This window comes from Zalophus californianus, chromosome 1, assembly GCF_009762305.2.
Source record: "Zalophus californianus isolate mZalCal1 chromosome 1, mZalCal1.pri.v2, whole genome shotgun sequence".
NCBI classification, from domain to species: domain Eukaryota; kingdom Metazoa; phylum Chordata; class Mammalia; order Carnivora; family Otariidae; genus Zalophus; species Zalophus californianus.
The window spans coordinates 207,730,896-207,758,630 of record NC_045595.1 but is presented as its reverse complement, the minus strand read 5'-3'; the positions used below and the strand labels follow the sequence as shown (position 1 = coordinate 207,758,630).

Sequence of the window (27,735 nt, the reverse complement as noted above, 5' to 3'; positions counted from 1 at the left end):
AGCACCTCTACACAAACCCACATTAATTACAAAGGAAGTAACTTTAAAATCCAAAGAAGTCTGAAGGCACCACCGTAATCAAGTGATCAAAGTGAACATTATCAGAATTAGGACGATTTGAAATCATATGCTACGTGTAGTTGGCACAATAATATGAACCCCCCCCAACAAGATGTCCACATTCTGATCCTTAGAATCTGTGAACGTGTTACTTTACAGGGCAAAGGGGAATGAAGGTTGCAGAAAAAATTAAATTTGCTAATTAGATGACTTTAAAATAAAGAAGTTACCCAGTGGGCCCAGTATAATCACAACAGTCCTTAAAAGTGAAAGAGGAAGGAGTGAAACGGCAGCATGAAATGAACAATGCCCAAAGTTGCTGCACTGAAAATGGAAAAAGGGGCCATTAGCCAAAACAGGCAGCCTCTAGAAGCTGAAAAACAAAAAACATTCTCTTGCAGTGTCTCCAAAAGAAATGCAGCTTGGTTCACACCTTGATTTGAGCCCCAATGAGATCCATTTTGGACTTCTAAACTCCAGAACTGTACTATAATAAATCTGTGGTTTTTAAGCCCCTAAATCTGTGGTAATTTGTTACAGGAGAAACAGGAAGCCTGTATTACACCACCTAATAGAATACAATGAGGAAAGTATAGCATCACTTGTATGATATTCCTGCAAAGATGCCTAACATACCATCTAATATCAAGACACATCAGGGGCACCTGGGTGGCTCAGATGGTTAAGTGTCTGGCTTTGGCTCAGGTCATGATCTCTGGGCCCTGGGATCAAGCCCCATGTCAGGTTCCCTGCTCAGCGGGGAGTCTGTCTCTCCCTTCCCCTCTGCTCCTCCCCACCTCATGCTCTCTCTCAAATGAATAAATAAAAATCTTAAAAAAAAAAAAAGAAACATCAAACTCACAAAGTGGGTGACTATAAAATAACTGGCCTGTATTCTTCAAAAATATCAACCTCCGAAAAGAAAGAACAGTTGAGGAACTGTTCTAGATCAAAGCAGTTGAAAAGACAAGACAATAAAATGTGTAAGTAATCCTAAACTGTATCTTTTTCCCATAAAGAACACTCCTGGGACAACCGCCACAACTTGAATGGAGTCTTAGTCTCAGACAGCTGTAATGTATCAATGTTTTAACTTCCTGCCTTGGGTGGCTGTTGTGCAAGAGAATGTCCCTGTTTGTAGGAATTATGTACTGTAATATTCAAAAAAGAAGAGACATCATGTCAACAACTTTCTCTCAAGTGGATCAGGAAATAGAAGTTATTTGTATCATACCTGCAACATTTCTGAGTTTGTTTCAGTAAAAAAGTAAACAAAATAATGGGAGGAAGATCTCAAATTGCAGCCCAAACTCCATCCAGGCTGGCAGCTACCAGGTCTCCAAAGAGACCAGAGGCATAATCTCTGAGGGAAAGTGAACAGAGCCTCTATACCTGGCGATACCAAGCACAACAGAGAATAAAGTTTTGAGACGCAAGACTAAAAAGAGAATCCATTAAGAGACTTCACACAGAACGGAGGACTCCAGTTCCCTTCCCCAGTGCTGCTTGCAGAACACCAGCAATAGGAATATACGCGTTCCTTCTCCCCCAGGCGTGGGATTTAGTTTCAGTCAGTCAACATCTAGAACCCTGGAATGAAAGCACTGGGACACTCACGTTCACAGTTCCTCAACCTCCATACTAAGCTTTCAGTGAACAAGCCAGCCTCACCCCTCACAAAGAGCTTCCATCAGCTTTATCACACCCTACTCTTAAGTAAAAGCCACCAGCCCAAAAATGGCCAAACATGTGAGGAAAGGTGCCAACATTAAAGACAGAAATCAAAACAAGCAGGAAAACCAGAATCCAGAGTAAACAGAACCAATGCCATGAAGGGGGGAGGGGGGGTGTTAAACTATATTATCAATGTGCTTGAAGAGGTAAAGAATACATGTATCCATGAAGTAAAAACAAAATGCTAGCCAAAAAAAAAAGCAAGGAACAAAAGATAATCCTGATGAAAGAGAAAAGTTGAAAAATATCTCCCAAGAAGGGTAAAAGAATTAACTACTAGAAAATAGACAAGATAACAAAATTCTATGTCACTTGAGAAGACCAAAGAAGTTATCAAGGAAAGCATACAAGCAACTTCTCCCAGATCTAAAGAGTATGTACCTCCAAAGTAAAAGGATGGGTGCAACACAACAAAACCACCCGAAGCACATCACTGCAAAACTTTAGAACACCAGAGATAAAGAACAGATTCTTAAAACTTCCAGAGAACAAGAACAAAAAAAGGTGGGGGAGGTGTCACATAAAAAAGGACCAAAATTTACTAATAAATTAATGGATGCATGCAATATTTAATGGCTGCTAACATCAGTCAGATATTGTGTGCCTCCAAAGGAAATACATCACCCATGTAGTATTCTCCCCACTTACCACTCCCCTCCCCAAGAAAAACAGAAAGACTTATAAATGGAATTTTATCAAGCCTCTACATCTTACTACCAAGTACCAGAAAATACAAGGGACGGGGAGCATGTCAGTGACACCACAGGGACTCACTCAACAACATGCAGACTATAGGAAAGACAAGACGGATGACACAGTTTCTTCAACAAATAAAGTCAAGGAGGAAAAAAAAGATGCAGAGGGGCAGCCGAAAGATTAAAAGTGACTTAAGAGATCTGTCAATCAATGAGAAGTTATGGACCTTACTTAGATCCTGATTTGAATAAAGTGTTTTGAAAATATGTAATTATGAGGCAATCGAGGCCATCTGAACTCTTACTAGATATGTGAAGAATGACTGTTAATCTTTTTAAGATATGACAATGGTACTGAGATTATAGTTTAGAAATCAGTCATTTTTCAGAGATACATACTGAAATATTCACAAGTGAAATTATATATCTGGGTTTTTGTAAAAACTCGAACAGAAGAGGGGTAGACAGGAATACAGGTTTTTTCTAAAAGTGGCCATGAGTTGATAAATGTTGATGCTGAGTGATGGGTACATGGAAGCTCATTATGTTCTCCAACTTCTCCATACTTTTGGTTTTAATCAAATTCAGAATACAAATTCTGCTATATGAAGCTAGAAGGCCATGAAGTAACACAGAGTTCTCAGGAAGAACTATATTCAAACTGCAATTCTGTACCCAACCAAAACTGTTAATCACCAGGGAAAGCAGACGAAAAATACTTTCAGACAATGTCTCAAAAAATTAACCTCTCATGCACCCTTTCAAAGGAAGTACTGAAAGCTGTACTCCAATAAAATGAAAGATAAAAACAGGACGATAAGGGTCAGAGAACCAGGAAACAGGAGACCTGAACCTGCTGGAGATTTGCAAAAGAAACACTATTAAGCCCAGAGAGCAAGAATTTCATACAAGTGAGGCTTGATGAAGGGTCCCCTAAGAAGATTCCTAGGGGAGAGGATATGAGTAGGGGCAGGACAACTAGGTATCTGATATGCTTGCGCAGAAGCTATATTGAGAGGCTACTGGAATGTACTGGAAAACTTAGTCACAAGGACCTAGAAACAAAGCAAACGGAAATACTAGACAATTGTTAATTCCAGGAAAAACAAAATTATACAAGGAGGGAAATGTAATCATAGTAAACAATATAGCTCCATGGTGAACATACATAATTATAATTAAACACTGAATATGTTCAATGAAAAAATTTTAACAATAATGGGTAGATGGAAGAAGTGTAAGGCGAGTGATTTAAAATTAAATATTCACCTACCTTAATAGAAAGTCAATAAATAATATCCAAAATTTTAAGTTAAATACAAAAATAGGATCAGGGTTGCCTACTCAGCCTCCAACCTTCCCATTCTTCCTTTGTAACAGAAGCCAATTTTGTTCAGGACCCGTTTGCACACCATCCCCATCAGGCATGTGCTCAGGGAAAGTGTGGCCAGCTCCACAATGATGCCCAATTGGTCTAAACATAAGCCCACTTCTTTCCAGTGAGTGTTTCAGAAACAGTCATATAACCCCCCAGCAGACAAGTCTGCCAAAGAGTTTCGAGGCAGAATTTCCACATTCTCATACAGCTACAAGAAAAAGTTCTCTCTTCTTTCTCTGGACACCGTAGTGTCTGGATACAACTCCTCAAACTACTGCAGCCTTATTACTCTGTGCATGTAGCCAGCCAGTGACTTGAGGGGAGAGGGAAAAACTGGGTACCTGAAGACATTACTGTGCCACCAAATCAATTAGCCCTAGAGTCCATCCTACCTCTAGACTTCCAACTTTGACTTAAATTCTCTTATTTGAAGCCAGTCTGGGTCAGGGTCTCCGTACCTGCATCCAAAAGCATCCCAACTGGTACAATAAGCATTGGTACAATAAGCATATTAGAGAGGTACTTTTACCTCAGCTCAGAGTTGAGGTAAAAGAGCTTACCAACTAGTGGGCAGGGCACACCATACCATGAATGTTTCAGATGTGCTGAGATTCTCTAACAACCTCCAGATACCCAGACGGCCTCTTCTATTTTACCATGTCCATGCAGACCCTGAGGTGACAAAGTTTGGGAAGACCTGCTCTGGGGAGCAGAGAAGAATTACTGAGGGGTATGCCTGGGGACAGCTTTCTTCATTAGAAACCTTTCAGTAGTATTCAGTACATGCTAAACTGAAAATTCTTAACAAAACTAGTGCAGTAAGCAAAAAAGAGACAAAAGATTTGAGGTCATTAACAGTAACATGAAGAAAGAAGTTCACTGAAGACTATTTCAGAAACAAAACTCAAGAGGGCCAGGTAACAGAGTAAATTTTAAAGTGACAGGAGACCGGGATGCCTGGGTGGCTCAGTTGGTGAAGCATCTGCCTTCGGCTCAGGTCATGATCCCAGGGTCCTGAGATCGAGTCCAGCATCAGGCTCCTTGCTCAGCAGGGAGCCTGCCTCTCCCTCTCCCTCCGCTGCTCCCCACCCCACTTGTACGTACACATGTTCTCTCTCTCTCTCTCTCTCTCTCTGACAAATAAAAATCTAAAAATAAATACATAAATAAATAAAAGTGACAGGAGAGGCACAAAGACTACAGGGATGTTTCTTCTGGGGGGACAGAACTCCACTAAATCAAACAAAGTGAAAAACCTAAGATGACTTTTTGTTGCATGTCACTGGTTGGATTACACCAGTTGCTATCTACCAAACTGTCCTCAAGTTTTCCAAGTACAGCTGACCCTTGAACAACACAGGTCTGAACTGCATGGGTCCACTTATATGAAGATTTTTTTCCAATAAATATATTGGAAAAAGTCTTTGAAGATTTGCAACATTTGAAAAAACTCAGATGAACTGCATAGCCTAGAAATACTGAAAAAAATTAAGAAATAGGTGTTATTGTTAAGAATACAGTACAGATTATAAAACATACAAAGTATCTGTTCATCAACTATTCATGTTTTGCGTAAGGCTTCTGACCAACGGTAGGCTATTAGCAGTTAAGTTATGGGGGAGTCAAAAGGTTCGTGTGGATTTTCAACTGCACAGGGGGTCAGCACCCCTCATCCCCACACTGTTCAAGGGTCAACTGTAATTCCACCTGGGTAGCTAAGATACAGTATAAGATCATACCAGAAACCCAACATTCAGCCATGTATTAAAGGCTAAGCAAGATTCTAGTGCTAGTCACAAAATGCACAAAAGATACATGGTTCCTGCTCTCATGAAATTAATCTAGTATTTGCTATAACATATTCCACAGAAGCAATACAGAATAATAGTTAAGAGTGAGGGCTAAGCCTGGTTTGAATCCTACCTCACCAACCACTAGAAAAAATTACTTCAACCTCTAAGCCCAAATTTTATCATCCGTTAAATAAAAATAATACCTTACTAGGTTGTGGTATGTGTACGTTTACAGTGTGCAAGACAAGTTTAATAAAGACTGCCCTTCCTATGTTAACAGGGGAGAAGGGGGCTCACTATAACATGCTAATGTGCATGGTGAAGCTTCAAGAAGGTAATTTTTTGGGGTACCTGGATGGCTCAGTCATTGGGCGTCTGCCTTCAGCTCAGGTCATGGTCCCGGGGTCCTGGGACTGAGCCCCACATTGGGATGCCTGCTCAGCGGGAAGCCTGCTACTCCCTCTCCTGCTCCCCCTCCTGCTTGTGTTCCTGCTTGTGTTCCTGCTCTCACTATCTGCTATCGCTCTTTCTGTCAAATAAATAAATAAAATCTTAAAAAAAAAAAAAGCTAATTTTCTCCAAACCTATTTCCTCCACACCACACCACCTCAAGGAGTGGTCTGCAGAACACATTTACAGAGAAGAGAAGCTCCCTACTATGTTTTCTGCTTCTGACCCACTAGGACTGATTTTTATTAATGTCTTCATCCCTTCAGACTCGTGTGTGTGTGTGTGTGTGTGTGTGTGTGTGTGTGTGTGTGTGTGTGTGTGTGTGTGTGTGTGTGTGTGTGTGTGTGTGTGTGTGTGTGTGTGTGTGTGTGTGTGTGTTTTAACTACTATTTAGTGTCCACTCTGCAAACCCTTACAGTCAGTTTAAAGACTATTATGCCTCGGTCTCCCCTGCTAGACCCTGACAGTCTTAGAAAGAAAAGGGAGTATCTTTTAGCCTGACTGCTCCAGTACCTGGGAGAACATAGTATGTTAACACTAAAAATGCCCTCTCAAAGAAACAACACATGCATTTTAACCACATTCTTTGTCACTCAGCAAACATTTACTTCTATGTGCCAAGCCCTGAACAAAACAGATACAACCCTTGCTCTCAAGCAGCTTAGTCTAAAAGAAGGAAATACCAAATCAATAAATAAATAACCTCACAGCTATAAAATTCAGGTGGAACACATGTGAAGAGTAATGAGAAGAAAAAGTTCAGGGTGTTTTAAACCTAAACCTGGACAGGAGGGAAGGAGGAGTGAGGAGTCAGGGAAGGCTTCCCTAAATATATGACATCTAAATTGAGACTGAAAAGATGAACAGGAGTTAGTAGGACAAAGTCCTAAGAATGTTATATGCATTCAATTACTCTTCACAATACTGTCAATAGTAGGTACCTATTATCCTGATTCTATAAATGGGAAAACTGAGGCTCAGAAGTTTACACAGCTGGGAAAAAGACAGGGCTAAGATTCAAAGGCAGATATCTATATCAGGCTCCACAGAATGCACTATTCACCACTACACACTACTGTTTGTGACAGACAGATTCTAAGATGGGTCCCAGGACATGGCCTCCTGCTGCTTGTGCCCTTGTGTAGATCCTTCCCCTTGACCCAGGACCCGTGACTTGCTTTTAACCAAGAGTATAAAGGAAAGGTGATAGGATGTCACTTCTGCAGGTAGGTCCATCTGTCCTGTGAGAAGACATTCTCCTTTACTGTCTTTGATAAGTTAAGTGGCCGTGTTGGAAAAGACCACACAAGGAACTAAGGGCAGATGCGTGCTAACAGGCAGCAACAAACTGAAGCCTTCAGTCCAATAATGCACAAGAAACCAAATTCTACCAACTCTCAGAAGAGCTTAGAAGAGATCTTTCCCTAGTCATACCTCACATGATACCACAGCCACAGCCAGCATCTTGACGACAGCCCTGAGACCCTAAAACAGAGGACCCAGCTAAGCTGTACCCAGGCATTTGACCCCGAAAACTGTGAGAACATAAATGTATGTTTTAAGTGTCTGACTTTATGGTAATATTGTTACATATCAAAAAACAACACACTGTTGTGTGTTCTTCCATCATATCCCAGGGCTTTACTGAAATACTGATTTTCAACTATCCTTAACCACACATCAAGCCAGATTCAGGTAGCAGTCACAACAGTATGAAGATGTCAACATTAACCACAATCTGACCCCATGGTTTATAGCAGCCACTTGAACAACCCTGTCTGTTAATTCCATTCTTGCTGTCATTTCTGCCTGTTTCTGTTGAGTTTTCTCTTCTAGGTCTTCAAATTCACTAATCTTTTCTTCTGTAATATCTAATCTGCCATTAATGCCATCCAGTGTATTTTTCATCTCACATATCAGTTTTCATCTCTAGAAGTTTTATTTGGGTCTCTTTCTTACCTTTCCAGTCTCTACCTTTTTGAACATACTGAATACAGTTGTAGTAACTGCTTTAGTGTCTTTGCCTGTCCATTCTAACACCTGTCAGTTCTGGGTTGGTTTCAACTGACTGACATCCTAACTATAAGTTATATTAACCTGATTTTACACAAATTTAGTGATTTTTGATTGGATGCCAGACATTTTAAACCGCTGAGTGTTAGGTTCTGTTATATTTCTTTAAAGAGTATTGGATTTTGCAGGCAATTACATTACTTACCGATTAGTTTGCTCCTTTCAAGGCTTGTTTTTAAGCATTTTCCAGCCATATCTAGAGAAGCCTTAATTTTAGGTCTAATTTAGCCCCACTACTAAGACATGACCCTTCTGGAGTCTCAATGAACACATTTAATGAGTTCTACTCTGGCTATAAGGTACTCAAGTATTTCCTAGCTTTATGTGAGCTGTGAAAATTGTTCTGCTTACGGTTTCCCCCAGTGGATTCCTTCGTCAGGAACTGTTCCTTTATGAAACTGCAGCCCACATGTGCAGAGCAGATTCATATTCACTCAAACATTTAAGAGGATCACTAAGAAGACTTATGGAACTCTTTCTCTGCATAGCTCCCTTCTCTCCAGAAGCCTACTCCTCAATACAGAACCATCTTGGCCTCCCCCAGATCCAATCTTTGCTTCCTCAACTCAGTGAGGTCAAATGGCTCTATTTGGGATACCCCTCCCTGCACTGAGATCTGAAAACTGCCTCCAGAAAGAAAGCTGGGCCATGAAAGGGCTCACCTCATTTGCTATCCACACCCTCCACATCAGGGATCACAGATCTACACTGCCTATTGTTCAATATCTGAAAATACTTGTTTCATGTATTTTGTCCAGTTTCCTGTTTATGGTTGATGGGTAAATTCAGAATGTTACTGCCTCATAGTCAAAAAACCTAAGTCATGGGGGGCACCTGGGTGGCTCAGTCATTAAGCATCTGCCTTCGGCTCAGGTCATGATCCCTGGGTCCTGGGATCAAGTCCTGCATCAGGTTCCCTGCTCGGCGGGAAGCCTGCTTCTCCCTCTCCCACTCCCCCGCTTGTGTTCCTGCTCTTGCTATCTCTCTGTCAAATAAATAAATAAAATCTTCAAAAAAAAAAAGAAACCTAAGTCATGATTCCTGATAAAGTAAATGTTTTATAAGATACAACTCCTAAACATACACATACACACACACACACACACACACACACACCATTATCTATTACATCATCCCATCTTTATTTTTAACCTGGCATTTATCACTCTTTGTCATTGTTACTAGCTTTCTTGCTTATTCTACATTTGAAACAGAATGTAAGCTCTGTGAGTGCAGCCATCTTGTCTATCTTGTCACTCCTCTAGCCCCAATACCTAGACCATATTCTGGCCTAGAACAGGCACTCAAATCAGCAAATTCATTAAATCAATAAGCAAACTGCATATAACTATTTCACTTAATATATACTGTAAACTCCTCCCATTAATAAATTTTAATCTAGATGCAGGTAACCTGACCCTGGAGAGCTCCTTAGAATTGTCAATTATCTTAATTAGCATCGCCTAAGTAAAGGTTCTTAGTTACAAACAAAAGAAACTAACTCTGGTTTTGCTGAAACTGAAAAGGAAGTTATTAAAGCATATTAGGCAACTCACAGAAAACCCCAGGAGGGCCAAGCTGGAAGGCTACATAATCAAGAACACCAAAATTCAAACCACAGATCTGGTCCAGTGGAGACAACAGAGGATTCAGTCACTACAGCCTGAACAGACACCAGTGACACCAGCATCTAAAAGCTACAGCAGAATCTTTGTCACTGCCCACCTCTGGGAAACAGATGTAGCTGCCATCCCCCCTGCACTGCAGAACACAGATTTCTACAAAGCGCCTACTTCTGCAAGTCACTAGCTTCTGAAGTAGTGGAGTAGAGACCCCAGGTCACAAAACTGCATCCCAACTCTGAAAATGCACAGAAAGTGAGCAACTGGCTCTCAAAATTGAGGATTTCTACTTCCCATCAAGATCCTTAAGGTAAAGAATTTCCCAAACACAGTTTTTAGACATTTTTGTTGGTTATCTGAAAAACTAATGAACCAGTATCACAAGGTATCAATTCCAGTATACCAGAACTTTTCTGTTTCTTCAATTAACGGATTATAGAAGCTCTAGGTTTCTCTTTCTTTTCTCTCTCAATGTTTAACTTTAGGGCACTTAACTCTTCACTGGGTTTTTTATTATCTGGAGACAGCATATGCAATCTGCTATGATTACCCTTAAGCAAATTTACTTCCCTGCATCTCAGTTTTTTAGCTTATAAAACAGAAATACTACCAACCACCTTACAGAGTTGCTGGAAATATTAAATAATAATGAATATGTAAGTGTCTGGCCCATAGAGGCAATCAATAATAGCTATTGTTACTATTATTAAATAGGAGCTTATTTTGTAAGAGGATAAACTCACTGACCTACATAAACTTTTTAAAAAATCTGCCAAGTTGAAGATTCAAGGGTTTCTATTTTACATGGTATTATAAATGTTCTCCCCTTTAACTCCTATGTTACCAAAAATAAAGCAACAAGTAGCTTAAAGTAGTCTAACATGTTGCCACCAAAACTAAGTTGAAAACATAAACAACCAACCAACCAAAGACAAGGAAGGAACCAAGGAGGACTAACTGCTCCAACACAATGGACACAAGCTGTATTTCCTTTACATTTCTCTCCCGTGAGCTCTTGACTATACTGAAAAGCTTCATGATGGCAAGGACCATGTATTCCCAGGTGACTCACTACTATGTCCCAAGCGCCTAGCATGGGGCCAGGCAGAGAGGAGAGCTTCAATTCCTACTGAATATTTGCTTTTCTAAATATTTACTGTAGAAACTACTCAGAGAAAGATTTCACAATAATTTTAAACAAATCCCTTTTAAGCTTTTAAAAGCTTACTCACCTGACAAGATCAACAGCTTCAATAATTTTCTAACTACAAGACTCATTCTGGGGTACCTGGGTGGCTCAGTTGGTTGGGCATCTGCCTTGGGCTCAGGTCATGATCCCAGGGTCCTGGGATCGAGCCCCGCATCAGGCTCCCTGCTCCATGGGAAGCCTGCTTCTCCCTCTCCCACTCCCCCTGCTTGTGTTCCCTCTCTGTCTCTGTGTCTCTCTGTCAAATAAATAAAATCTTTTAAAAAAAAAAAGACTCATTCTTTTGAAAAATCCATCCATACAATGAATTTCCTCAATAGTTCTCATTCTGTTGTCCAAACTTGAAAAACTTAAAGCCAGGGGCGCCTGGGTGGCTCAGTCGGGAGCCTGCTTCTCCCTCTGCCTGTTGCTCCCCCACTTGTGCTCTCTATCTCAATAGTCTTTTAAAAAAATTATTAAAAAAAAAAGGTTAAAGCCAAAATGCATCCAAACCACTTTCTTCACTTTTCTGTCACCTTTTTAGATGAAGTCAAAGCTAGAGCTTATTTTAAATGTGAACCTGACAGCTACTGCAAATGCTGGACTGACATCCCACAGGTCATTGCTGAACAGACCTCACTTCGTTGGCTAAGAACCATGAAGAATATCCAGGCTGATTCCCTCCACAATTTAAAACCTCTCCAATGAACGAACACTAAGGAATGGATCTATTTCTATAAACTACTAAAATGATGTGCTCCTTTAAAGAAAAGGCACAATGTAACTAATATAACACTGTCAACTATACTTTCATAAAAAATAAAAAAGGCACGTTTCTACTCCATATTCCTAACACCTGGCTTCTCCCACACAGTAGGTATTTCATATGCATTTGTGTAATTAATTCAGGAGTAAACAATTTTTTCCTGGCTATACAGTTTTCCAGTCCTATCTTTAAAAAGATAGTCCTTTGGGGCACCTAGGTGGCTCAGTGGGTTAAGAGTCTGCCTTCCACTCAGGTCATGATCTCAGGGTCCTGGGATCTAGCCCCATATCAGGCTCCCTGCTCATCAGGAGTCTGCTTCTCCCTCTGCCGCCCCCCCCCGCTGTCTCTCACATGCTCGCTCACTCTCTCTCAAATAAATAAATAAAATCATTTAAAAAAAAAAAGATAGTCCTTTGGGGGCGCCTGGGTGGTTCAGTTGATCTGATTCTTGATTTTGGCTCAGGTAATGAACTCCGGGTTCTGAGATGGAGCCCCACATCAGGCTCCACACTTAGCATGGAGCCTACTTGGGATACTCATTCTCTCTCTCCCCGCCTTCCTCTTCCCCTCCCCCACTCAGGTGCGCTCTCTCTCTCTCTCAAATAAATAAAATTTAAAAAGATACTCCTTTGGTCCTTGAGACCAACTAGTAAAAATCAAAACATGTTTTTCACTGATTCATTCAACAAATGTTTACTTAGTACTTATTATGTGCCAAGCCTTTGCTGATCCCTGTGACTGCAAGGGGGGAACAAACCACTGCCCCTACTCTCTGAAAGGCATTAATCAAATAAGCATTAAAAAAATTATCAACTGCAGGGGGCATGGGTGGCTGAGTCAGTTACGAGTTCAACTCTTGATTTCAGCTCAGGTGGTGATCTCAGGGTTGTGAAATGGAGCCCAACATGGGGCTCCGTGTTCAGCATGGAGTCTGCTGGAGACTCTCTCTCTCCCTCTGCCACTCCTCTCCTCTCGTGCACTGTCTCCCTCTCCCTCTCAATAAATAAATCTTTAAAAGAAATTATCAACTGTAATAAGCACTATGGAGGAAATGTACAAGACATTAGATATTAAAAAAGAGGTGACGGGAGGGGGGGGGTACTTTCCCTGACAAAGTGACATCAGGGCTCAAAGTGCAGGAGGAAAGAAGTTCAGTGCAGTAAAGGGGATGACTGCTGGCTGAAGAAGCAGCACACGTGAAGACAGGGTCCGGAGCCTCAGAAGGTTAAGACTGTGTAAGTGAGCTGGGGCCACATCATTCAGGTACGGGGTCCTGTGACTAGTCTGGTCTTTACTCTAGAAGTCACAATGTATCGTTAGAGGTTTGTTTTTTTTTCAAAGACAAAGAATTTTTATTCATCATTTGTTCAAATTGCTCTTCTATGCCTGTCCATTCCCTTGAACTTTCCTTATTCCTTGACTTTCCTTATATGCCCACATGCTTTATTTTCGATGTCTGCATCTTTGTCTTACTCAGCAAAAAGCCTTCCTCCAAGCTGTCTCTCATGAATCCTAAGACTCGAGTCTTCAATTTCTTCCCTCTGCATAGCTGACTCTAAGACTGCTGAGTAACTATGAGCCTTCAGGCCAATTCTTAGGTAAACTCACCTAGCTTTACTGACATTTTGTTGAACTGTACCACGGAACGATTATAGGGAACTTCAAAAAGTAAAATTAGATTATAATATACTCAAATGAGATCCTAATAATTTCCCTACCACTGCTATTTTGAAAAAAACTTCTACAAAATCTTTTGTACCAAGGAAGTAATGTCATTCTGTAATGAATGTGTTTGATGTAAAGATGAAGTTAAAAGGGGCGCCTGGGTGGCTCAGTCGTTAAGTGTCTGCCTTCAGCTCAGGTCGTGATCCCAGGGTCCTGGGATCGAGCCCCGCATCAGGCTCCCTGCTCCGCGGGAAGCCTGCTTCTCCCTCTCCCACTCCCCCTGCTTGTGTTCCCTCTCTCGCTGTGTCTCTCTCTGTCACATAAATAAAAAAAATCTTAAAAAAAAAAAAAAGATGAAGTTAAAAAATAAATAAATAAATAAACCACTACTGAGATGACTGACAGTTGTTCTTTTCAAGGGGAAATGGTCAAATCAGAACAAATTTTTCAGCACACAGTATTTGTCTTAAAGATTGGAGTCCTATTTAACCCAAGTAAACTTTAACTCAAAATTAACTGTCACAAGAACTCTAAGATGAGACAAAAATTTGACCTTCAAAAAGCAACATGAAAAATTACTCAACTTCATGGGCTGTGTTTCCTTCAATAATATATGTCCACTCTAGAAAGTCTGTAAACCTACTGTGGGGATTTCTAAAGATTCCCCCCACCCCCCCACCCCCGATCCTAACTTCTATGATGGCCCAGTGTAGGCTTTGCTGTAGCACTAATTCCCAGGCCCTAGTTCCACGTTTGACACTGCTAAGTACTGACTAAATAATTCTAAACACCTCACGAGATAAATGTTTTTTAGATTACTGTCTCCCGGTAAGAACACATGTGAAAGTAAAGAGAATATGATATTTTTCAGGAAAAATACAAAGACACTCAGAATAAACTAAACTCTCTCTCATATTCAGTTACTTTTTCAAACCATGTAACATAATACACCTTTTTCTTTCCAGATTCACACCTTCTAGCATTGCCTTCTCCCACTGCCCCATTTTTAGGCTCATCTTTAATGACTTCCACCTGTCCCTAATGGAAGTCTGAACTACAATAATAATTCTATCTTCTGTTCTTTAACAGTTCCTTCAAGCCCTCAGGAGGAAATACTCTCAACTGTCCCACTAAACGAATCATTCCCATACTATACTGCTACCAATGTTTAATTCTCTCCTTTCTATATCCAAAAATTTGGCCACACTGCTGTTTAAACCCAGAAATATTCACTTGTTCTGTTGGAAATTAAATCACTGAGAATTTTTTTTAAGGCACTCCAAACTCGGCTCTCCCATTTGACTTCTACTTTTTATCTCTTACTCTTTCATGCCTATAACACCTAGAATGAGCCTGCCTTCCAGGCCCTCCTTCTTACTGTGTCATCTCCCTAACCCAGACTTGTCATCACAGTTCTGCTGAAACACCTTCAATTGCCCCAATCAAATGCCTCATAACATTTAAGACCCATCACTCTCATTTCTCAGTGTAATCGTCCCTATCCCTCCTCCAGCATCTCACACACATGCACTCTCTGAAACTCCGGGCACACGAATCTGTCATTCTACTAAGGCACTCCTCACTTCCCCTGCCACCACAGGACCTCAGACTATCAAAACTCCAGGTTATACCAAGACTCAGTCCCACCTCCTCAAGGCACGCTCAAATCCCCAGAATTCTTACTTCCCTTTCTTCTGGTTCTTCATAAGTCAATACCTCTCACTGTTAGCAGCCAGGGTCTTACCTATGTTGATGGTGCCTATATACACACAACTATTTCAATGCTAACAGCACAGGTAACCAAATCTTACTTCTGTAGTCAAAGCTTCTACCACCACAATGCACATACCTCATATAGGGGACAAATGTTTACTCAACTGAAGAGGAATAAGAATTCCCTTTTACGGGGCACCTGGGTGGCTCCGTCGTTAAGCATCTGCCTTCGGCTCAGGTCATGATCCCAGGGTCCTGGGATGGAGCCCCGCATCGGGCTCCCTGCTCCGCGGGAAGCCTGCTTCTCCTTCTCCCACTCCCCCTGCCTGTGTTCCCTCTCTCGCTGTGTCTCTCTCTGTCAAATAAATAAATAAAATCTTTAAAAAAAAAAAAGAATTCCCTTTTACAATTTATCAAAGCATTTACAATTACAAGCATCTACAAGTTATCAAAACATCAGTTTTTCATTCAACAGAATAAAGAAATACAGGAAAATCAGAAAATATTTAATTATATATCTGACAAAGAATACTTCGTTATTAAAGTACAAGACTCAGAGTACAACTTAAGATGTTCAAACTCACTCATAATTAAAGAAACACAAATCCAAACAACTAAACATCATTTTCACCTATTAAACTGACAAAGATTTAAAACTCTAATAACACCAATGTTGGTGAGATCTGGGAAATTATGAACTCTCAGACACTGCTGATGAAGTATAAATTGGTGCTACTTTTGAGAAGACAGTTTGGCAAGGCATTTCCAAATGTGCATATACTTGGTGAACCGGCAATTTCCCTTAGAAATCTGTATCATGTGGCTAAGGCTCACAGAACACTGTTTTATGTACAAGGATGTACACTTCAGCATTGTTTGAAACAAAAACACAAGAACAATTTAAATGTTCTTTAATAGAAATTGATTAAATTGTGGTACAACCATAACATGGAATACTTCCTAACCATTAAAAATAACAAGGAAAACTATCAGCTGATGTGGGAATATTGCTAAAATAGATCAAGATGCTTAAGATGCAAATCTGTGTGTTTAGCATGATCGATCCAGTTTGCTTTTAAGTGCATAGACACTGTACACACATCCATCACAATGTCTACGAACTTTAAAAAAATAAACAGGATCAGGGAAACCTGGCTGGCTCAGTCGGTGGATTATGTGATTCTTGATCTTGAAAGTCATGAGTTCCTGGGGTTAAAGTTTACTTAAAAAAAAAAAAAAAAAAAACCTGTAATTAATTTTTAAAAAATAGGATCATACTGAACAATACTGCTCTGTAACATACACATAATAAATATTTAAAATAGATATACTTGCACATACATGCATAGGACATTTCTGGTAGGAAAAACAACTATTCCCTATGGAGCATGGGGCAGGGGATTGATATGACAGCATCCTGTAGGGCCTGAGCTTTTTTTTTTTTTTTTTAATCATGAGGACATATTACTTGATGATCTTTTAAAAACTAAAATTCCCTAGGTGATCAGAACTATTCCTTATATATTTGATATGGTGTCAGACTACTCAAATAGGAATGATGAACACTAAGAAAAAAAGCCTTCTACTCCAATACTCAAGTGGGTCTTCAGCTAAATTATCCACAGTCCCATTACCAATACTCTTAGTGACAGGAGGCCAGAAGTCCAGACTAATGCTACCAACCTCTGGCCATAAGAGAAGCCTCCATGAACGCTTCCAGAACTATACCACAAGCTGACACTTCTCAAACATGCCCTTCATCTTCCTCTGGGCTAGGGCACATGTGCCAGCTCTTCCCTCCCCTTCCCACAAAGCTCTCTTATTAGTGCAGGTGCTATCTCCAATTCTTAAAATGACAGCCAGCTAATTCATAAAGTGTTAACCGGATATACAGATTAAGGACATTCCTCTGGGAATATTTCCATTTTAAATTAGGGAATCCACCTCAACTTAATCTAAAGGAATTCAACAGTGAGAACTGCAGATGAAAAACAAAGTAATAATTTGAGGACAAGACCTACCTTGGTTCCTTCTAATCATGCCAGGCTAGCACCTACCTATCATCTACCCTAACGCTATAGGTACACTACCCTATCCACCACAGCACTGACATTAACAATACCTTTAAAAACCTCAACTTCCCATCCTTAAATATTCATTTGACTATTTGCTAAAAGAACAATTAAGTGATCCAACTATTCACTACCAATGAGCTCACACATAAAAAACAACCATTTGAGAATGACTAATAGCCCTATAAAATCTCAACACAGTTGGTACTTGGTCCTCTTTTGCGTTCACATAAAGAACGAAGAACTACGAGTCAGAAAAACACACTCTAGTTTCGAGCGGCTCACTCTGGAGTACCAGTTAGTCATTTAGTTTCTTTGCATCTATTTCCTTCTCTAAAATGAGGGCGATAAACTATATGGATGTTTCCCAAAGTCTTTCTACTGCACCAGGATTACCTGGAATCCCAATTAAGAAAGTAGATGCCAGAGCATCACCCCAAACCTATAGACAGAGAAGTATCTGAGTTTGGGAGTCCCACAACTTTGAGAAGTTCTCCAGAAGCCTGTTTGAGAACCATTAGTTTCTCAGCTCTCCACTAGATCTAATAACAACACTCTAGTTCAAAAGAACCCAGATCTTCCTCTTTGTTCAAACCCACAGAACTTAAGAGGAACACACTCGGATAGTGAATGGATTTCCAAACATCACTGCTATCCTCCTTGCAACTTCAGTGACTCAAAACATTTACTGAAAACTGAGAAGATTCAAGTGTTATTCCAATAGTTTGCTGAGGGCATGAGTATGAATACATACAGTAGGAATACATTCTAGGAAACTATTAAAACAAAATCCAAAAGTTTAGATTCCAAATAAGGTTTACATACAATATGGTCACAGCAATCAAGAACCACGTATCTATCAGAAAGCGTCAGTAAAATAATGTGCTACTAGAGCCAAAATTCATTCACTACTAAAAGTTTAGCCACATCTTTTCTAATCTGACTATATATGTATATATTACAGATACTGAATAGTGATCTATTTAAATTTGCACACCACAGTTCAGAAGACTAATGACCAAATATGGAAAATAAGTCTTATTAATTAGTGCAGTAAAAGTTGTCTTTCCAAGGTTTATTTCTGTATGTTTCTTCCAAAACATTTCGAAGTGTGACAGGAAATTTCATAATTCCCCATTCTCCTCTTCTACAGTAGAAACAGATTTTCAACCAAACAGCCACCCTGCCAGAGACCATATATCCCAGCCTCCTTTGCAGCTAAAATGTGGCCACCTGACCAAGTTTTGACCAATAGAAGTCACATATGCAACTTCCAGGTTTGTCTTTTAAAAGAGGGGATGTGTTTTCCCAACACCTGTTCCTAGATGGTGAATACGGTGGGGAGCAGTCTTGTACCACACAGAAAATGGTGTTTCCCTAAGCGAAGGAAAGCAACAAGACAGGAGGAACCAAGTTCCCCTCTACCATGAAGCCACTACATGAGCCTTAAAATTACTTACATGAGAGAGAAATAAACGTGTTTAAGCTACAGTATTTAATCAAAACAAAGGCCCTATCTTGTGTTCTAATTAAGGCATAAAGAAAGTTTAAGTTTATAACAAATATTAAGCAATAGCTCCTTATTAATTCAGTAAAGCTGAAACTCTATAAATTCTTGGGTAACCCCACTACTGAAATTATTGCTACTGTACCAACAACTTATGTTTATATGGCATTTTACACTTTTGCAAAGCACCTCATTATAGTATCTCATTCCACATTCTCAAAATCCTGGGACGGGCAGCTGGTACTGTATACATTTGGCACATAAAACACAAGTTCAGAGAAGCTACTTTAGCCAAGACTGCACAATCGTGGAGTGGTACTCGGGCAGGATTCTGACACAGAGGTTCTTCACTCCATCCTCTGTGTACATGCACATTTATCTACCCCTGCTGTACTGGAAGCATGATCAAAAAAGAATTATTCCTGTCTAGATGGACTTTACAATCTGATGGAGAGAGGAAGAGACAGACATTAGGTAAGTGTATCTGTGAATATGTATGAGTAATTACACAGCTATTTGCAGTAAAAGCTATAAAAAAAAAAAAAAAAAGCAGAGTCCTACAAGAATGCATGGCTAAGGAACCTACCTAGACTGGGGTTTTAGGGAAAGTCTCTCTGAAGAGACCACAAGGATGAGTACAAACGGAGAGGAGGAAAAAGAGGGAGAACACAGAGGAGGAGGCTATTAAGAAACGTATATGTTACCTCAATCTGCACAAAAGCCCTACGTGAAGTACCACCAACCCCATGTTACAGATGAAGAAACCCATGCTTAGCAAAACCACACTGCCAGCAAAGGACCTGTCAAGACTCCAGATGTGCCTGACCCTGGAGCCTCTCTGCCCAGCACCTTATCACAGGCCTGTACTCTCTCCACAGCATCATGCTGCCTCAACTGCCATCTATAACCAGATTTTGTGCAGGTTTGGATGGGTGTCAGAGCATCTTTTTTACCAAAACACATATGCTAGGATGCCAACTCTAACCACAAATATCCATAAAACTTAAAAAAAGAAAAAGTCCACTCCTGTCACTGGAAATCTGATATACTTAGCAAAATTACAGGGTTATTTAATGAACAGGGATGTTATGTAAAATACAGGTGATGTTGAAAACCAGATTCATTCCATGTTAAACCAGTTCCCTAAGCTCCTCCCCACTGATTTATACAACCATTTAACTATAGGAACATAAAACTCACAACAATTCATCAAGAGTAAAAATCCATTTTAAGCTATCAATGCACCATACATCAGATACACGCATATGTCCCTCAAACAAAAAATGTGTTATCAAAACTTTAGTAGTACTATATAAATTTTAAAAATCCCCTTCTAGAGGAGAGGGTATATAGCTCTGATGGAAGAATCAATTGTTACGGAGCCCAAGAGGTTCTGCATTAGCAAAAAGTATGCCTACAAGGAACCTCATTCTAGATATCCAATGTACTGTAAATTATTATCTCCAATAGAAAATTTTAACTTGTTATACAATTCTGAAAGTATGATTTCAAAGGAAAAGTATAACTTTTGAAAAACACTTAGCTGGTCTATACAACGCAGTACTTCCAAATCATGTTGTTTTCATATAATAAAAAAAAAGAAACTTAAGGCTGCCTGTAGCCACTAAGTGAGGAAACAAGACTTGTCTTTAATTACTTAATATGAACCTTAGATTATTTTCATCCTGTGAACCCAACATTTCATTTTCATGTAACCAACGATAAACCTTATAGCTCTAGCTTAACACTGCAGGCAAGATTTCAAAAGATTTCTTCATTTAGGGGCAACGGAGAAGTTTTAGGTAACTTAAAATAATCTGATTTTTTTCCCAAGTAATTAAAAAATTTTAACGCCCCCCGCAATTTTTAATCAAAAATTGTGCAAGCCATGGGTTATGAATTACAATTTCTCTAGCCATCAAAACACTGCCCAACGGTTAAAATAACATATGGTAAGAAGTCTTCTAAAAAGCATAGTCACTCTATGTACGTAAGGTGCTCTTACACAAGGCAGTCACACAATACCTTTTGACAGGGCAAACTGTGTTTGTACCAAGTTTCAAGGGACCATGTTTGATAACTTCAAGTAGTATCTTTACTTCTAAGTAGAAAACATGTGAAACTACCAAAACACTCAACAGGAAGTAGAGGTCCTTAGCTCACAGTTGAAACTACTGATAATGAATACAACAAAATTGTGAAAGTAATATAATTTTGTGAAGGAAGAACCAAGTTCTTTATAAAGACTCTTTCCTGGAAGCTTTTGGGTTGTGCTGAGTTCAGATGGTTCGTTTCTTTCTGGGAGGAAGGACAGAAATTGCTGGGGGTGTGGATGTAGGAAATACGAAAGTTCTTTGAAGTAAGAGAGAAGCTAAGGCTAAAGCAAAAACATTGACACCTTTATCACAAATACCAAGAAAGTCACAAATGAAGCCCCCTCTTCTATGAATCTCACTTTTAGTCTCACATATAAGGCAATTCCCTTCACACTCAAAATAAAGCTACTTCTTTCCAAATTTTCTTCCCAAAACTATAGACACTTGCCAACCATAAACACACGTGAAAACATCCCTGAGTAATCTAACTAAACTAGTTTTTATTTAAAAAAAGAAAGTTTAAGCAGTACCCAAGATTCGATACAAATTAGCATTTTCTTTCTTTTAGTTTCAAAACAAAATGCATGCCAAAGGTCATTGTATACCTTGTGTTACAAGTAAACCTTAATTTTGCTTTTGCAGATAAATATTCACAGTACTATAAAAACCTGTGTATGTAAGTTCTTTAAATACCAGTCACTGCACTTACCACTCCCTACCCCCCATCTTTAAATCATAAACACAATAAATCCCCATAAATAAAACTAACGGGACAAACATCTGACAACATTCTAGAGGAGGGAAAAAATTCTAACCAAGGGTCGTTTTCACTATACACATTCCCAACCAAGACACTGCATTAAAATGGTGTATTTTCATTTATTTTGAATGTTAGTTCCCCTAAAGACTGGACTAACTGGTTGATTTTTTAATCGAAGCACACAGTAATTCTATCTCTTAAGTTTCTAATAGGTCCCACCAAAATGTCTTTAAAATATGTTTAAGAAGCTATCTTATACCTGTATTACAAATTCCTAGTAAGAAAGATCTCACTAGATCATTTAGTCCACGTCCCACCCCTACCAGTGACATCCATTAAGTCTATTCCTTCGAATCCAAATCATTTTTAGATTTTAAAGTGTGCCTTCACCTTACACAGGGGTGACCCCAGAATAATTTCTGAGCTTATGCCTCTTATCAACTTTTTATGCTGTTTTACAATAGTACTTGGTACACATGTTAACAGAAGTCCTTAACTTTCTGATAAGGTTTGAACTCTAAATGAATTTGGACAGCCAGCATAAGCACCAGGGCTATTTCAAGACCAATCCTCCCAAAGCACTGGGGTACTTGAAGTGTAAGTCATGTGTATATTAAAAATCTTAACTGTAACCGAGTAAACTTTTTCTTAACTGCTGTTTCTTTGAAACTATCTTCTTCAATTTAAAATCTTAGCACATGAAATTTCAGTTCTAGTGTCACATTTATAGTCTATCTGAAAATAGTATCTCCCAAAGTAAACAATTAAGACGTGAGAATTTAAGAAATTTTAAAAAAACAAAAGCTAAAGATAATTCCACTGAATTATTAAAACGCCCCAAAATCAAAATATTAAATCCACTCTTAAACACTTTGTATATGTAAGATACAAGGGGTCATACAAGAAATCTAAGTATTCAAACAATTTAAAATGCCTAAAAATAACTTCTACACAAAACTTTGCTATGACTCATCAATACTTAAGCGATGCCTACAATTAAGTGTGAAGAACAAAACGCACCAAAAAAATATCTCTTAATTACTTCTATTCAATAACTCCATAGTTTGGGGAGTGGGGGGACTGACAAGTTTCATTAAAGAGTCTCTTTTCCACCTTTCCACTTCCACAAACGACAAAGTTCATTTAATTCTATGCTCAACACTATCAGGGGCACAATCTCTAGGTTAGAACCCTGAGTCATTACACACAGATCGCTCCAAATTTGCCAGTGTTTATAATAATCAGTTATAACCTAGTGATTATGAGCCCAGGCTGGCTACAGACTCCGGCTCCTCGAGTCCCAGCTGCATGACCTTGGGTGAGTCACAGCTCAGTTTCCTCATCTGTGAAATGGGTTAACAGTTCCTACCGGTAGGAAATGCGAGTCCATACATGTAAAGCCCTGCTTAGACTGCCTGGCACTCTTTGTCCTCATCTTTAAAAACTCCGTGTGAAAACAATGCTATACGGGGTATTTTCTGACAACTTGGGCGGAATTCAAAAACCAAATGGTGCTGGCATTCGAGGGCTGCACCTAGATTACAAGGTTCGTATAATCTAGGGTTGAACGAAAAGCACAGACCAGTAGTCGGAATCACTCACTCACTAATTTTGCCATTTTTAACTATTTCAGGCTAGGGAGGGGCCTTTCGCTAGGCGTTAAGATACTCTGCAGCTTTGGTGGATCTAAGCGAGAGCGGGTTTGTGCCTGTAAATAGACTTGTGAAGTTTTGTTGCAATAGCCAGATATCAATTATAATTTACGCATTCTCAACCACCAACTCCTCCGGCTGCTAAACAGGTCATTACTCCACCTCGAGTGGCCGGTATCACTTGCACTCACTGCACAACTTCGGAGCACGCCGAGTGCCCTCGCTCCAGCACACACCCCAAACGGCCGCTGAGGGACCCAGCCCCCGACCTTCCCCGGCGCCTCGCCCAGCAGCCAGCCCCGTTTTCTTAACCCGTGCATTGTCCTTGCAGAGAACCCCGGCGGTTCCCACACTGGTGGGGACCGAGAGGAGGGACGAGGGAGGAGCTGGGGGAAGAGGATGAGGAGGAAGAGGAGGAGGAGGAAGACAACCTCCTCCCCTCCGCTCGGGCGACCAGTGAAGGTCTGGCGCTTTCTCCGGCCCCCAGGCCCCGGCTCCCGGGAGGCCGCGGCCCCTGCTCCCACCCTCCGCAACTTTCCCTCCGCTCGCACCCGCCTCTCCTCCGGGACCCGGCCTGTCGGGCTCCCTCCCCCGGCGGCCGGCCCCGGGCCGCGGCGCCTCCTCCTAAAATGGCAGGTCCCTCCCTCCGCCCGGCCGGCCTCGGCGCGGGCCCGGCTGCAGGCCGCGGGGGGGAGCCGGGCGCCGGGCCGGGCGGGGCCGCGGCCGGGCCGGACACTCACCGGGACGATGGCGGGGCGCTCGCGCCGCTCCCTCCGGTGAGTCTCAGCCTCGGGCTCCCACCGCTGCGCTCCCGCCGCGGCCTCCGCAGCCAGCGCAGCCCCGGCCGCCTCTCTCCGCCCCCGGCGCTCCCGGCTCCGCGGCCGAGCCGCAGCCTTCTCAGTCTCTCTCCGGCTCCGCGGTTCCAGCGGCGCCCGGGGCCGGGGAGGCGACAGCCCCCTCCCCGGCAAATACCGCAGTCCCCGGACCCCGGCTCCCGGCGGCGGGGTCGCGCGGCCCGGCCCGGCGCGGAGGGCGGCAACGGCGGCGAGACCGGGCGCCGAGTCGCGGCCGCTCCCGGCGGCTTCTTCCCGAGGAGGATTTTGTAAATCTCACAAAATGGCGCGCGCTCCAAACCTGCGCAGCGAGAAGCGCCGGGGCCCGAGCGGCGGCGGCGGCGGCGGCGGTGGCGGCGGCTCCTCCGCCAGGAGAGCCCGAACCGCCCGCCCCCGAGTCCCCGCACAGACAGACACACACACACACTCACACACACACGCACGCACACTCGCCCTCGCACACGCTCACTCACACACACACACTCTCACACTCACACCGGTCCCGCCCGCTCGCCGGCGGCGGCAGCGGCACCAACAGCAGCAGCAGGAACAGCAGCAGCAGAAGCGGCGGCGGCGGCGGCGGCGCCCGCACCCCCCGCTCGAGGTGTCCGCTCCCTGAGCCCGACCTGGGCCGCGATCAGCAGCAGCGACGGCAGCAGTCTCCCCGGATCCCCCCGCCGCTCTTGCCGCCGCCACCCCCGCCTCACTCCAATGGGGCTTTTTATTATTATTCGGGCGGGAAGCGAAAGGGTTTAAAAAAAAACCAACCAACAAAATGGCGACGGACCGACCCGGTCGCTATAGCAACTGTCAATCAAAACGCAAAACCCCGGCTGACGTGCTGACGTCCTCCTCCCGCCCCCCGGCCCCAAGCCGGCGGGCGGGGCCTGTTGCTCGGGCAACGGCAGATTCCGTTCCCTCCTTTCTCTCTACCCCTTCGTCCCCAACCAACCACCCAACCCCCTCAGGTCACGTGAAGGATAAATTCGGAGCTCGGGCCCGCTACGAGTGTCAGAGGAGGGCGCGTGATTCGCTCGGGGGAGGGGGAGGAGGGGGACGGCCAGGCCGAGGGAGGGAAGGGAAGGAAAGAGAAGGGGGGGGTGAGGCGGCGGCCCGGCCTGTGCGCGAGCGCCCGCCGACTCCCTGGCCTCCTGGCCGCGCCACACCCCGCGCCCGCGCCCGCGCCGACTGCGGCCTGGGCAGCGCGCGCGGCCTCCGCGCCGCCACCCCCGGAACCCCGCGCTTCCGCGTCGTGCGCCCGCAGCCCCGCCCGCGCCGTAGGGGGTGGGGGGGTGGGAGGGGGCCGGGCTCTGCGGCCGCGCGGGGACCCGGGAAGCCCACCCCCGGGCGCCCCGGCCGGAGGCTCTCACCTTCATCCCCCGGGAGCGCGCCGGCCGCTGGAAGGCGGCCCGGGTGCGCACGGCCGCGCGTTTCAACTGTTCTTCGAAGGGCTCGCGTGCCCCCTTCGCCGGAAAATGCCCACGGAGGCCGCGGCGGGGGTGGGGAAGAGGCCGCCTCCGCGTTTCAGACATCTCAGGAATTCCGGACGCTTTGCCCGAATCCGGGATGCCCCTGCGGCTGACACCTTGATTAAATACTGCCTCTCGATTTTTGCAGCAACCAATGCCAACGATCAGATATTATGCATGGAACCATCATAAAAACTTTTTTAGGCTGTGCACGCTCTCCCAGGCTTTACCACCTATTTCAAACCCCTCCGCACCTTTCTGGAAGCAGCCTTTCCTTCCTGATCTGAATGCCCCTTACATTAATCCTCTTGAGCTATTACTGTATCCTTGCTGCCCAACTCCCTGTTTTTTCTCTTTGATGGACCATCTCAGCTTCCCAATTCTTAATTCGCCCGCCACTCAATATTATGGTTCTCGTTTATTTGTATTTTATCTACCCCTCTGCCTGACTATAAATGTCGCTAGGTGTGCTTGCCAGGCATTAAAATCTAGGTATGCTAGTAGCCATGCTGTGCTGGCTACTTTGTAATTAGTAGACAGACCCTGACTAAGAATTGTATTTTGTACCAGTGCGAATAAGTGGCACTTAACAAATGTTATGCTGGAAAGGATAAGGTATATATTATTTTACACCAAGTCACTAATTTATTGATTGAGGTCTAAGCTTATTTTCCCATCATGTAATAGTGTTCCTACCAGTTTTTTCTTAAGCTGTTCACAAATACATTAGCAACAGATAGGATCTCATAGGTGTAAAGAAAAGTCCCCATAAGTCCTGGTCTCTATCCTATGTGCCTCAAGGAAAGACACTTGCCTTAAATGATTTACAAGTCTTTCCCTCCTACAGTTATTAGAACTTTCATATTAGGCAAGAATTCAAGTTAGCACAGGCCCTAAATCAGACGTCAGGCAAATAGCTTACTTCAGCCTGACTCTCCATGTTATCAAAAGTTCTTTTGGATTACTGTCCCTCAAAAATGCCCTAGTAATGTAATTAAAATCCACTTTCAACTTGATTGTTTTTGAAAGAAGTGGTCAAGGGTGGCCCTATTTAAGACAAGAGATCCCACCTTGACTCCTCCCAAGCTTACACTTCCACTTACACACTTAACACAATCAACTCCTTCCTGGCTGGCTCCTGTTCTCCCTGGTCCCCACCCCACCCCATTCACCACAGTTTCTCCTCTATCAGAACACAAGCATTTGCAAACTGTAACACTAGATTTGTGTCAAATTTTTATTGCTGGTAATAAAGGAGACTTGCATAATTAAACTTCTATGTAACCTGGAAAAAAAAATATGACAATATCTCAGAAAATGTGCCCTTGTCTTCAGTCAAATCAATCTGGAAGATCAGGTTGAGGCAGAATCTTGAGCTAATAATCATGCATAATAAAAGGCATTGCTGGTCTTCATATCTAGAAGGCTGTACCTGTCCTCCCCAACAGACCCCCCTCCCCAAGCCCCCAAGTTTGGAATAGATTATCACAACTTTCAGAGGGAACCAAACTTCTAACACCTTGATTTTGGACTTGTAGCCTCCAGAACTGTGAGACAGTGAATTTCTGTTGTTTAAGCCCCCTGGTTTGTGGTACTTTGTTTTGGCAACTCTAGCAAACTAATACACAGATCCAAGCCAAGATGCCAGGTTTTTTTTGTTTGATTCCACATGTGTTAATGACCAGTCTTGGCAGTGCACTCTCTATACTAATCCCAAAAGTTCAGTAGTTGGAGTCCTGCTGGGAATTATAACCCAAAGTTTCCAAAGACAAAGAAACTAACAAATATTTCCATCTCTGCCCCTCACACCAGCTAAGAAGGTGAACAGTTGACAATTCATCCCTGGACAGTGGTGTAGCTGGAATCTGACACCCTTCCTCTTCTTACAGACTTCTGAGGAAGGTCCTTGATTGATCCCTTTATACAAGTTTTATTGTTTGTTCTGAATTTAGTAGTAATTCGTGTATATCAAACATTAAAAACAAGCAAAATAGAGTGCCTGGGTGGCTCAGCCTAAGCTGACTCTTGGTTTCGGCTTAGGTCATGATCCCGGGATCCTAGGATGGAGCCCGACATCAAGCTCTGTGCTCAGTTGGGAGTCTGCTTGTCCCTCTCACTCTCCCTCTGCCCCTCATGCTTTCTCTCTCTCAAATAAACAAAATCTTAAAAAAATAAAACAAGATAGGGGCATTATTTAAACTGACAATGATA

The 27,735-nt window shown here is 42.4% G+C and overlaps 1 protein-coding gene across 5 annotated transcripts in view; it reads right to left on the bottom strand.

Annotated features, from left to right (window-relative positions):
• DYRK1A (dual specificity tyrosine phosphorylation regulated kinase 1A) overlaps positions 1-24,172 on the bottom strand; it is a 148,777-nt gene extending 124,605 nt beyond the window's left edge. For 2 of the 5 annotated variants that reach the window (XM_027585106.2, XM_027585111.2), the window contains exon 1: positions 23,963-24,155. The gene's annotated coding sequence lies outside the window, so the exon portion shown is untranslated. Of the gene's footprint in view, positions 1-15,271; positions 15,321-23,962 lie in introns of those variants that run through there. The other 3 variants (XM_027585114.2, XM_027585110.2, XM_027585107.2) reach the window with 3 other exon arrangements.
• Between the last annotated feature and the right edge of the window lie 3,563 nt (positions 24,173-27,735).